Here is a 14,308-nt window from a genome sequence, read left to right as displayed (position 1 = left end):
CGTCATCAAGAATTATACTATTTTCACCCATCCTTTCAGTATGCAACAATACTTTCTAAATTAAATGCAAGTTTGTAATACAAACCTGTAAGACATTTGTTTAGTTTTCTTTGTAGATTTGAGTCTTCCTGGTCTAAATGCAGTTCTAAGTGCTGCACTCTAAAGATAGAGAAAACCCAAAATTTGAGGTGGGGATGTCTGACACTCAACAGAGGAAAAATGTTATTAATCATTTTGAAAAAATGACCTTTTTTTTAAAGAAAAGAAAGTCTAAACTAGGGGCAAATAGTTGGCAAACTGCAGCCTACCAACCAAATCTAGCTCTTGCTAGTTTCTGTAAATAAAGTTTTATTGGTACACTGCCACACTCATTTGTTTACATATTGTCTGGCACTTTATAGAAAAGTTTATTGACACCTTGTCTCAAGCATGCGAAATATGTATCTGTAAGTTCCAATTTTATTGACTCCCATGTTTTATTGTGCTTAGAATTCTTTTTTATTGAAATGAGTAAAATAAATTTTGAAAACAGAAGAACATAGGAATTTTGAGGTTTAAATTTCCAAATATTTTTGACTTGCATTCCAAATGACAACGTCCTCAAAATGCTGTCAAACAGCATCTTATTAACTGAAATGCTGTCGAGCTTCAATGCAATATCACCATAAGATTTGGAGGCTGTAATTCTAACAGAATTTGCAAACAGAATTTATATGTTTGGGTTTTCACATCAAATCTTCAAAAGACTATGCAATTGCACACATTACAGAATATGGCCCATTCCTTATTAAAAACACAGCTGCTACCTACCTCTCCTGACCTTTTACTACAGGCTTTCCATCTCTGCCACAATGGTTTATTATATGTTGTCAACTCTGCATGTCATCCCCACATCAATCATAGGAGGAGAGAAGATCCTAAAGATTTCACTCCTCTGGCTGCAGTCAGCCCTCCATCCAAATCATCCAGGGAAGACAGACGCATGTCATATTTCTAAAAATACATTTTTGGGGTGATAAATCTTACTAACAACCTTTAGAATTAGAAAGTTTTCCTTAGGCCTAATCTTTTACTGTAATTTAATTCTATTCCCTCCTCTAACTCAGCAGAGATGAAGAAGGGAATACTTTCTTGATCACACTTAAAAAGGTTTGAGTTGTAATATTTCTAAAATTGCAGGTTTTGATTATTCTGAAATGCCTCCACCCACACAGGATGGTTCATTTTTATTCTTCTTGCTCTGGAGGTGCCAAGAGATCTTTGGTGTCCCCACTTTAGAGACCTCTACGATTTAAATGTGTTTATTTTTTCAAATGTGTTTCTTCCCTTTAGAGTATAAACACTAACATTTACTCATTGCTTATTTCAGTAGAGTCACTGAAAGGTGTTTCTCATTTCAATCCTTCCAGTGACCTATAGGATAGTTCCCATCATTATCCCATTTTAAATTGAAGAAGCCAAGGCTTAGAGACAGAATGTCATTTGGCCAATATCTCCCAGCTAATAAGTGACAAGGCCAGGATGCAAGCCTAGATCCGATTCTAGAGATGGGGCTTTTGCCCATGGAGTTCTGTAGCTTGGAGGGTAGGGATTGGGTTTAATGTACCTTTGTTCCTCCAGAGTCTAGCACAGATTCTGGTTTATAGGAAGGTCTTACTAAAATGTATGTTGAATGAATGAATGGCTAAACAAATTCTAAACAAGGTATTTAAAGTTTGTGTAAAAATGTTAGTTGCCATGTCTTGGTTTAGCTGTGACTGAGCCAGCCTGGCTACTTTACAATTTGCTTGAACCCAGGTATTCAGACTTTCAGAGAAAATGGAAAACTAGAGAGTGAATACTCACATTTATAAATTAAATAATACCAGGGAACAAATAAACATAAGTCAGTTGGGAGAACAAATCAGAAAATAACTCTAAAACTTGCCATCTCTGAACTAGTTTACTTTAGCTAGTTTCCAAATGTCCTCCCTCATGATTAAGGCCTTTTTTCATCCCATTTTGTTGGGTCACTGATCCCCAAATATACATCCACATTTAAATCTGTTTATCTCATTCATTCCTATTGGAGCTGTTCCTTTGAAGAAATCAAAGAAATCAAGATGCAAGTAGCTCTGTTGGGAAGCTCCATTCCTCCAAAGTGAACTCTCTCAGTCTCCTCCAAATGGAATTCAGACAGATTTAAAAGTATCAGTTAGATTTCCAGCATCATGATTTTATTTTAAATCAAGCAAATACACATTTAATTGATAGGATGAGTGGATTCTTTTCTGTCTTTTAATATTAGTTATGAAACAGTAGTTTAACTGTGTTAACTATATTATCTTTAGGGATCCTTATTTTAAACTTTTCCAGCAATTTCTATTTTCCTTCCATTGTATGCTTCCAAACTTACCGATATTATTTTGAAACAGCTTTCTCAATTGTTCTAGCTTCTTAAGGGTCCCATACCTTATTTAATAATATATATCTTATCATGCAGCATAACATCTGATTTATGATACAAGTTGACAATTTTCAAATGAAATAAAATGCACATAAAATGAGATTTCCCAAGGGAAGACATCTTTGAAAATAATAAAATAGAGGCTTGTCTGAATTAAATGCTCCACTTTGGGACATATTAAATCAAGCTGTGTTCTTAAGAGGCTAGAGTAGCTCAGGTTATACCGCTAATTCCTGATGAAAACATGAAGGGAAAAATAATGTGGATGTTCATAAAAAACCTCCCCTGGCACCACCGTCATCAACTGATTATTGCTCAGGATGTCTTGGATTCACTGTCAGAGCCTGAACATTGGGTTGCCCTGCCCGTGGGCCCAATGGCCAGAACGGTTTTTTCTCCTTTGTTCTTATGAGATGAGGAAATACTTTAGTAAATGAACCAAAACTGAGATTTTGTTTGCTAGAACTCTCCTCTTCCCTCCTCTCTTGTTCTAATGACCACAAGGTCTTTTTTCAAGAGAACAGAGCTGTTACAAATCACTCCTGCTCAGATTCCAGTTGGGAAATGCAATTTTTGTCTCTCTATGTACTCTGAGAAAAGCCCCCTGATAAAAAACTGAATTTTGAAATTTGTATTGCCTTGATAACTGCAATGGTTGCATGCAGACTTCCTCCATTATCTTTCACCTTTGTCTACATTCATGTTTGGTGGAGTTAGTACCAAACTACAGAGTCTGACCAATGGAAAAATTTGGAGTTTGGTAGTTTTGATTGTTTTTATTGTATGGAGTCAACCACCCAAGCAGTAAAGATCCAAACATAAATTTTCATTAGAATCCCACAATCAATGGAACTTGGATGAACTGAGTACATAGTGTAGTGGCACATATCTGGACCCTGTCATATACGAAGAAAGATATTGTCTCATTAAGATGTGAAATACGTATGTTGGTAAGAATGTTACCTCTTTCAGGGCACAGAAATAAAAATACTAAGATTATTAGTTACCTGAAAAAGTGTCAATGAACTACTGTGGAACGTTGTTGCAGAAGTTGTGATTCTAGAGGGTTTAATGCAGCTTCAAAAGTAATATGAAAATCCAGGATGAGTTTAGGACAGGTAATAGGACAATTTGGACTAAAACAGATTATGTAATAAATAGCCAAGTATGCGAATAGAACCATTAATGAGAAATATTTATCATCAAGCAATTGCATAAATGGCACCTATTTTCTACAAACTGCAATTGAGCAGGTGGGTCCTCATTTCCATAATCACCTTCTGATTTCTGGGGAAAACATTTTTTAGAAGGGTCAAAATATTTCACTTGAAAAATGAACTATATGCATGAATGACACAGGCATGACAATATGTAAGATGTAGACAGGCCGATCTTGCTTAACTGAGTTTCATAAAATTCTCCCAGGGCAGCCTATCTTCCCTATGTTACCAAAATGGGGAAAAATCAAGTTAGCAAATAGCATTCTCTCCAGGGCTTCTCCTAAAGCTGTGGAGGATGACCTCCGCGATTTAGTGGGCCTTTTCCCTCCTTAGTGCCAGGGACTAGGTTTTGTAATATTACCTTAAGGATTTAGCATCTCAGCTCGGCTGTTTCTGACTCTCCAAAATGAGTAAGATGAATTATTTAACATCCAGGAAGCACCAGCTGTGCTCTCTCCTAAAAGCTGAGCTTCCCCCACCAGTGGGATTTACAATTGAAATAGGTTTCTAATCTAAATAGCACTACAATTTTGACAAGCGAACACGACTAGAGAGTTTTTCCTCAGTGGAGAAGAGATATTAGTGAGCATTTCTTAGCAGCTTTCAGTGGGTGTCCTAGAAATTCCCCAGAGATTACAGCTCGGCAACTTGCCAAGTGGAATGAGTACTCCTGACATGGAAGGCACACACTCTGAGGACACTAAAGAAGAGGATTTATGACATGCAATATGAGGGATTCAGGTTAGGTACAAAGACGATTTTCCTGATGGCCTGTGTTACAGAAGGAGGAGAGAAATACGAGAGAACTTTCCCACAATGTTCAGAGAATAGAGCAGTGGTTCTCAATGGGGATTTTGCACCTTAGGGATATTTGTCAACATCTGGAGACATTTGTTTCTGGTTGTCACAACTGGGAAGAGGAGGAGAATACTACTAAGTCCAGCAGATCAAGGCCTTGGATGCTGCTAAACATCCTGCAAGGCACAGGACACCCCTCACAGCAAAGAATTATCAGGCCAAAAATGTCAATATGCCATGGTTAAGAAACCCTGACCTGGAGAGCTTACACATTTTTTGAGTTCTCTTAAATGTTTGCATACTATGATTAACTCTTAAAGAGTGCTTTCTATGACTCTGAGACAGTTGTAGGAAATAAAATAATTCTTCCCACTTACTTAATGACAATAAAAATGCTGATTTACCACCCAAGTGGGCACACTCCAAAGATTGGTTCTTCTTTTGTCCCACCTGCTCTCCCTGCACTTCTCTGGCTGATTCCAACCTTAGTTTTTGGAACCAACTGAAAGCCCACTTCATCCTAAAAGCCTTAGGGAAAGACAAAGGTGATCCATCATTCCTCTGAACTCTTCTACAGCAGGCACTGTCTCCATCTCTCATTGGGCACTTCCTGCCATATATACTCACTGCACACATGTGACATGTCAACTAAGTTGTAAATTCCTTGCTGGTAGGAATAGTATTTCATACTGCTTCAGAAACACACAATCTATTATCATCTTCACATAGTGAGAACTCCATAAATATTTATTCATTACATGATGATGAATATTCAATGTCCTCAAATATTCTGGGTACTCTCAGAGTGGTTATGAAATAAAATAAATACAAATAAATAAAACATTAAATAAAATTAGAAGGACTTTGGCTGCCAGTTTTCTCCAGTCTAATCTTGGGGCAGGAAGTGGTCATTTTAAAATTACATCAACTATGTTTCCATTGAAAATGGTTCCTATACTACAAAGCCAGGATGTGGACTTTGGTTTCTGGTCTTCATAAAAACTAGGTATCAGCATGACTTAATAGAAAAAGAATTATTATTTAGGGTCATTCTGTTGTTAATAGAAAAAGGAATAATGGAATGCCATAATAAAGAGAAATAGTTTTATAATAGAGAAGTGTCATGCTATTAGTCAGGTTTATTAGGGCTTTAGAGGAGTATTCCAAGAAAAGTGGCAGAAATTCAATCAATTAACTGAGGTGCACATAAATTGAACTTAATAAAACTGCTTAAATTGCTTTGGAAAAAAACATGCTATAGGGAATATGCTTTTATTAGTTCTGGGTGAGGGTGGATTTGATGACACAGTGAGTCCTTTTCCACTTTTAATCTTGAGTTTCATATGAAAACCGTCAGGAATAACTTGAGAAGTACTATGCGCCGTCAAACTAAAGATCGAAGGGCCTATGTGGTCAATGAGTAAGGACGTAGGTACGACAGTGAGGATACGGCTTCACTCCTGTCTGAGTGGACTGTGACGAGTTACTTAACCATCTGTGCCTCTGTTTCCTCATTGTAAAAATGAAGATAATGTAAGGGATTGCCTCACTGGGCTGTTGGTGAGGAACAAATGAGTTCCCACATGGTATTTGGAGTAGTGCCTCCTCCACATGACAGAGCACTTGGTCTATGTCAGTGTATATCGCCATTATATGGTAGAACTGCTCCCAGGGACCCTTATCCGATATGCCATGGTCTATCCTTGCCTCCAAAAAATTCAGAGAAAGAGATTTCCCAACTTGCAGTCCTACTATCTCTGAATTGAAACAAACAAATAACAAGAACAACAAAAACCTAAAGAACTGACATAATTACTGAGATAAGTACAGTAAAGTGTTGCTATAGGACAGTCAGATAACAATATCTAGATTTTCTATTCACGAAGATTGAATTCACTGGGCAATTACTTAATGCTGCTTTTTACTTTGCTAGCAGAAAAAAAATCCTCATGAGAAAAGAAAAAGGCACATTTCCATTTTATGTTTCTTAACACAGAGATTTGGAGTCCTACAATTTGTACATAAACATTAACTCTCAGAACCATACATCAAACATCCTTTCAATCAGTAAAGATGTGATACTTTTATTGATTATATTTACCCATCCTGTTCTAGGGAGACTTAACATGACCTTTTGTTAAAGATATAAAAGTGACTAGTTTTTTAAATGAAAATAAACATGTCCATTTTTCCACTCAAGCAGACGCTAAGTCAGAGATGCTTATTAAACCAGATATTACTCAAAACCAAAGTAGGAATTAATCCTTTATTCTTTGTCCTTATTAAAAATGCACAGCATCTTAGCTATGGTTGCGTCGCAACTTCACCGTCTTAGCTGTGGTTACTTCATGCTTTATAAAAGATGTTTTATACTTGTATATATGCTTCATTTTTGTTTAAATAATCCTACAATGATCTTAATAGTTACTATACACTAAGGAGGAAAGACCCAAGAATAGGATGATTTTTAGGGTCATGGAAAGTTCCATTATCCAACAATCTTCAGGCCAGGTCTTGTGGATGATTAATAACTGTGTTTTTTCATCCTGATATTTCTTGGTCCATACCCATAAAATTTTCCTGCTTTGTATTCATTTTTTAAGTCTATAGCATTATTAGGATTTTATGCTGACTTCATAACCTTCAGAGTAACTGATCATAGCAAAATATTTCCCTGCTTACCAAGAGCAGCTCTATATTGACCTCAATTTTAACGAATATATTTTGAAAAAGAAAACACATTTCCCAATTGAAGTAAGTGTCTTTGAAAGACTTCTCCCCGCAATAAAGAGTATTTGTTTTTATTATAGAGCCCTCAAGGAGGCTGAATCTGATGCAGCACCAACTCGGAATTATTCAGAACTCCGGATCATTTTGGACTAACCTTTAAGATTCAAGTTACCATACTGCACTGCTAGCTTCCCATTTACTTGTCTTCCTTCCTCACTAGACTGTAGGTTTCTGGAAAAGAGGATCTGTAACTTATCTATAACTCCAGTGCCTAGCAAAGTGTCTGAAGCAATGCAAGCATGGATTACATCTCCATTGAGAAAGGCTATTCAGTGAGATAAGGCAAATATGGGGAGGAGAAAGTTTGGGGAAGGGAAGGTACTTGTATATCTTTATAAAGAACACAACAAACGTGTTTAAGACTCAGGAGACGTATCAATTTCCCAAACTTAAGAGAACTTAAAAATTTGCTAAAAACAAAAAGGCTGTGAGGTGGAGAATGAGGTCTATGTGTAAGAGATTTTTAAGCCAGAGAGGAAAAGGCCAAGAGAATATAATGAGCATTTCTAGGGTCACAAGTAGGAGATGGTTCAAAAAAATAGTAATGATAAGGGTTCTCCTTCTTCACTGAAGGAAGAACAGATAAAAATAGCTGTTTTAAATAGATATGAAGAATATCTATAATAATAATTTTCTTCTAGAGAGACGTTAAATAGTAGGTTATTGAAGGGATTTATATATAACAGGACTTTCTGAAATGAGTAGATTAGATAACCTTCCAATACCTCTCTTGATGAAGCCTTGTGAAAATATCTAGACAAAATATGACTCTCATTTCAAACTCATTTAAGGCATGTCACAAGTACTAAATCTTTTTTTTAGAACAGTAAATTAAAGAGGAGTCAATTCCCTATTTTATGATCTGAAAAATATAAGATGAGTATGGAGTCAACTTTGTACAATGCTTTTACTTTTTGCCAAAGAGAAAGCATTTAATATAAAGGTGATAGTGGGCTTGCAAATGTTTGGCTTTCTTTTTGTAATGTATAATTTCCAGTTACCAGTGGTCAGTGGTGCATACCACATAGTTCATATTGACTAGAAAAACATCCTTTCACCTCACTGTATCAAGTGATTTATAATTGCCATTTAAAAATAATAAGAGAGGGGCTATATGATTTGTGAATCCACTGGGCTGCTAATGGAAAAGCTTTCTACTGACCCAAGAAGGGCACTTAGATTGTTATGGCTCCTATGTAGCTGGAACTACTTTAAATATTCATTGCATTTTAATGAACATACTTTTGCTTTAATTAGACATTGTGTTAATACTGTTTTAATATGAATTGACTGGCCACACTGAGCTGGGGAAGCCAGGATCCATTTATGAATGAGTTAGAAATCTCAAGCTTGTTAAAACTTGAGTTAACATTCCCAGAACTCACCTGTCTAGAAAAGAAGTATAGTATTATTTTCACAGGTGAAAAGATAGAAGACATGGAGTTTGGCTAAAGATTAAGTAAATTTTAATTAGCTAAGACTGGGAGTATTTTGAAAGTCTTTAATATCATGCCTTTAATATTCAAAATGTGACAATTAAAAGCAAAATAGTTAATTCACTTGATCTTTCATTCATTCAACACGTATGTCTTTCTCTTCTACTACACGCTTATCAAAAGGATGGGCTGACAAATGATAGCTTTAATGAATTGGTTACAAAGTAGCAAACACCGACTCCCTCAGGATAGGAAGGGATCTAGGTGATCTTGATGAAAATCAAGGAGCTAATGACAACTCAATAAAAATTGAAAGTCTATTTCAAGTCCTGGTATTATACTTCTTTGAGCCACCAAGATTTATTACTTTTGGCTCTACTACCATAATAATAAATATTTACCATGCGCCTACAGGTTTTCTTTATTAATCTCCTTACAGAAATGTATTAAGTAAAGATGCCCTTTAAAGTGTCAAGGGATATATTTTCCCAATGACTAGCAATCTAGGATATCTCTGGATCATAGCATATTGATAAAGACATATTTCTGGCCAGTCAATATTAGATTAGGGGATTAAAGGAGAGGATGAAGTTGTTTACTTTAGCTACAGAGCTCCCATGGAGGCAAGGTTACCTGGCAGGGAAATGGTGCCAGGGCAAATGCTCTCTCCTTTGAGGCCCCACACTCCGCCTGAAGCTGAGGTTCAAGGTTCATTATTCCCTTAACCTCTCATCCTATGAATCTGCCAAGGAGCTGTGTAGGATGGTGGGATCTTTTGTTGGTCCAAGGTCCCTCAGTATTTCTCAATCCGGTTATCCACTGGAACCATACAAAGAGCTTAAAAATACCAATTCTCAGGCCCTTTCCCTGGAGATTCTGATTCAATTGCTCTGGGGAGGGGCCCCACGCATCACATAGTTGGAAAGTGCCTGAACTGTTTCTTTCGAGAATCATTGAGCTATACCAAGTGAAAAGCCATAAAAATTACTTCATAATAGGATTAGCCACAAGGTCCTCTTAGAAGCTTAATCTTGGATGTGGTCCTTAACAAAGCAATTTACAGCATTTTGGAGTTGGTCTATAAATAAATCAGGTCCTTTTAATTTCTATCCAAGGTTTTTCTTGGGACATCTGCTCCCCTGGAACTTGTTGACCTATATTTGTATCTTGCTTTCATAAGTGCATATACTTGTGAAAGTGACATTTTAAATTACATAAGAAAATGCTCTTTTCCTACAGCTTTTGTTGACAAGCCAGGATATTTTGCTTTCTTCCTTATGCCTGTTAAGGATTGTGAAAATCAGCTCCAAAAACACTGCTCCGGACATATTCTAAAGATAACAATAAATGAACAATTAAGTAAACTATGTCACAGTCACTTACCAGAATTTCGAGCAACCACTGAAATGATAATTATGAAAATGCTTATGGAAAAATGAAAATAAACAGGATTAAAAAAGGCATACACCCTATTTGGAAACTGTATATTTTACAGTGAAAGACTGGAAATAAATTGTTTATAGAATTGGTGAGAGATATTGTGAGTGATTTTTCACTTCATTTCCTAAAGTTTTCTTGGTGTTGTTATGATGTTGGACTTATATAAAAAATAGCTATAATTTATTAATACAGTACCAAGTGTCAGAAATTTTGAAAATCTACAGAGTGGATATTAATAATACTATTTTTTATGTAGAAAAACTGGAGGACAAAGACATTAAGTTATATGTCTAAAATCATACAGCTAGTAAATGACAAAATTGAATTAAAACATAGATTTGTCAGTTTCCTTTTTATAAACCTCTTCATCATCATTTAAAAATTTTAAAAGTGGGACTCAATCAGTAAGAGGCCACCCTATCTCAACCTATTAAGAAATAGGACCCACCTCAATAAAAACATTTGTTACCTTAGGCTAAATGGGCTAGATTTTCAATGCTCATAACTTTAACATCATGCATAAGTTTCCAGGATACCGAGCTGAGGGAAATATGGGAAGTGAGGATCTCATTAATTTAGTTATCAATTACCAAAATAGTCTCCTATCAGGAAGAAGTTGAGTAGGATAATATCAGTTTATAAACAACTTTTTGAGGTAAGTTAACTAAAATTATAAACTTGTACGTTGCTTAGCAAGAGACACACTGGTAAGATGTGATTAGTTAATAAAGTAATGTTTAAAGTGTCACATCCTAGAAAGGATCCAATTCCTTAAAAATAATCCCAAAGGTAAAAATGTTTGAAAAGAATGAAAGGATAATAAAAGTCAAGTTGCTAATATCAGTTTTATGTGCTAGTCCCTTAGAGAGGTGTGCTCTACCTATGAAAAGAGGTCAGTAAACTAGTTCAGACCCTCAGCTTCTCATTCCCCTGGGGGCTCCAGAAGGGTGTGTGTCTGTCTCCAGGGGCACTTACTGGTGCCCCACGATCTCTGTCCTCCTGCTCCATTTCTCCGGCTCTGCCTCATCTGTCCAGGAATTTGCCCTACAGAGATCATCCCCCAAACTGCAATGTGCAGGAAGACCTGGTTCCTGGGAAGGGACAAATGACAAGCTAGTGTTTCCTCACATTTCTCTTAAGCCAGAAATGTGAACCAGATAACAGTCCTACCCTTAAAAGTTTTATAATCTTGAAGGAAAATAAGACAGGTTTTAAATAGCACATATACTCATTAGTGCTGTTGTACAAATGTTTAATAGCATGAGTCACTTTTGTTTTTAATGCAATATTTCATACATGGAAAGGGTCACCTATTCTGTCCAGGGGTTCAGATTTTGGCTTGCTAATATTCCCATCCTACAAATTTTCACTAATCTGCACCTATCACCTATTTTCTTTAATTAAATTTTTCTCTTGTGCATAAATATTTTTAATCTTCTCATAGCTAAACTAGAAAATGAAAGCCATTTCTGCTAAATGGAGTCTTTATCCAGTGTAGCTTTTGGATAAGTTTCTTTTATTCATTCAATTTTCACTTACTAGCAAATAAACACTTGGAGCTATTAAAACAATAAATGTAACTTGGGTTTCTTAAGGCCACAACACACAAATGAGGTCATATTAAGAGGAACTTAAATTTCACTTGCTTGCATGCCCACTGAGAAAGACAGGAACTCTGCCTCCTGAAAACTTTTACTTATGCATTTCTGTGAGTCCTTAGAATATCTTTACTATTTCCCAATTGGACCTTACATGGTCCTCCTCTCCAGCCCCATGGCTGATGGCCACTACTGTGAGTTACAACTGCTGCTGGTTCCCATCCCCACAACACTCTGAAGTCTATGCCAGGGTCTTCAGATGTGGTTCTGCGAATTCCCATAGTGCTAAGTTGCCAGATAAAACATAGGACACTCAGTTAAATCTGAATTTCAGATACATCAAGAATGCAATATTGAGGACATACTTATACTAAAAAATTATTATTTGTTTATCCAAAAGTCAAATTTAACTGAATGTCCTGTATTTGTATTTGCTAAATCTGGCAACCTTACCAGGTGCCTAAGCCATGTTATGCTCCCTGCAGCCTCTCCCGAGCTGGAGTCACATGTGTGCTGTGTACAAGTGGGGAAAGCGTGTCTCTCTTCCTCTGCTGATGGCCCTTTGTCTCTTAAGCCCAAAGCTATGTTGCCTGTGCCTCATGTTTCTCAGGACCACTCATGGAAACAGCTTCCAATGTCTTTCTGTGGCCATCTTTCTATAGGTTTAGACACAGCCTTAGAATGTCAGACTGACCGGGATGGGCTTTTATCCTCTTCCCTTGAAATTTCCTCCAAGGACTTGCCCCACAGATCTCCTCCTTATTAGCTTGCTCCTCCCAGGCAAACCAATTTACGAAATGAAGGCTACCGGCCCCACTGGTTCATTAGGCACATACAGTTACATTTTAGCAAAGACTTGCAGCAAACCTGTAAGTTGGACTGTGATTAAGGGAATGGCCTTCAAAGTGCCTCCAAAGTGCATGGAAGTGTTTTCTCTCTTTGGAAGCACTTAAAGGAGCTCCATGGAAAAAGTGGCTTTGAGACCTGAGCATTTAAGAGATGTAGTGATGTTTGACAGTGTGAAGGAAATTCCAAGCAAAGCAACAGTAGTAACGAAGATAATAAAACAGGAAAGTTCAGGGTGGGTTTACTTTGGTTTGGCTACAGTATATAATGTCCTACAACCTGAAACTACAAGTAAAGTTGGGGCCTGGCCAGGGAAAGTTCTCAATGGCCATGGTAAGGAGTTTGTTATTTCTTCTCCAGGCAAGGGGAAGCTCTTGCAAGATTTGGTTAGAAGAAAAATACAATCAAGAGATGCAAATGATCTTATTACACAGGCTAGGTTCCATGTGTGAGAAATTATATGAGAGAGATTAGATTATCACATAAATAAAATAGGTACGAGGTAATGAAGGCCCAAGGGAGAGGCCATGAGAAAGAAAAGGAAAAGAAATCTGAAAAGGAGACCTTGGTCTTCAAACTTGATAATCCATTAGAATCACCAGCAGAGCTTTTAAGAAACCCAATGCCCATGCCATTTCCAGACTAATTTAATCAGAATCTGGAGATGAGACTCATGCATCAGTATTTTTAAAGCTCTCCTCACAATTCCTACACTTAGCCAACACTGAGCACCACAATTACAGAACAGTGGTTCTCTCACTTCAACAGGAATCAGAATCACCTAGAGGGCTTGGTGGACTCCACTCTCGGAGTTTCTGTAGATCTGGTATGAGGTCTGAGAATGTGCATTTCTAACAAGTTCCCAGGTGATGTGGATGCTATTGGTCTAAGGACCACACTTTGAGAACATCTGGTGTAGAACGATCAGGATATGGTAGTTAATTACATATTACTGTGTATATGTCTTGGCTGGGTGGGATTAGGGGAGTGCAGACTTCATTGCAGGTGACTGAGATTCTGAGCGTGAGTAAACGACAGAATAGAGATACCGTTAAAAGAGTTATAGACATGGAAGAAAATAGATGTTTGGCTTGAATGAGAATATTGAGGGAACAGAAAATGAAAAAGACTCTTTTATGGGAATGATTATAAATATAGGAATAGTAAGACGAGTGAGCCAGTAAGAAGTAGGGAACCATCAGAGATGTAAAAGAACTGGAACGTCACAGGAGCCAAGAGAGGAGAAAGAGGTCAAGTCTAGCTCTATTGAGATTATCACAAAAATTCAACCTCCGAGATGCTTCCAGACCCATGAACACTGAAACTAAGGGCCCATGATTTCCTTAGCTGCTTTCTACTGTCCTTAGCAAAGAGAGGTCACATTCAGAATGATGACCCTGGAGGCAGCTCAAGCTCTTTAGTGCAAAAAGCTGAGGGATCAATGTCTCTCATACTGTACTTACTAAGGAAATAGAAAAAACTGCCACCTGATAGAAAGAGTTTCCACTTTGAGGGTTGAAATATAAAGGGTTTTCATCATCATGAGTTCACAAGAAAGTCAATTAACCGATTCTGGATAAGGGCAGAATATCAGTGCTCAAGTAGTTAAAACACGAGCATTTGCTAAGAATTTATAACAAAACAGGTGCTGTTCTAAGTGCTTTTATAACCTTCCTACTCAGAGTATGCTTCATGGACCAGCAGCATCAGAATCACTTGCTAGAAATGCAGACT

The 14,308-nt window shown here is 37.1% G+C and overlaps 1 protein-coding gene across 3 annotated transcripts in view; it reads right to left on the bottom strand.

Moving 5' to 3' along the window:
• The window catches only part of PTCHD4 (patched domain containing 4), a 179,746-nt gene that overhangs the window by 157,686 nt on the left and 7,752 nt on the right, over window positions 1-14,308 (bottom strand). The window lies entirely within an intron of this gene.

Source organism: Equus asinus, chromosome 8 (assembly GCF_041296235.1).
Source record: "Equus asinus isolate D_3611 breed Donkey chromosome 8, EquAss-T2T_v2, whole genome shotgun sequence".
In the NCBI taxonomy this organism is placed as follows: domain Eukaryota; kingdom Metazoa; phylum Chordata; class Mammalia; order Perissodactyla; family Equidae; genus Equus; species Equus asinus.
Note: the sequence above shows the minus strand (reverse complement) of the source record. Positions and strands in the feature narration are given on the sequence as shown.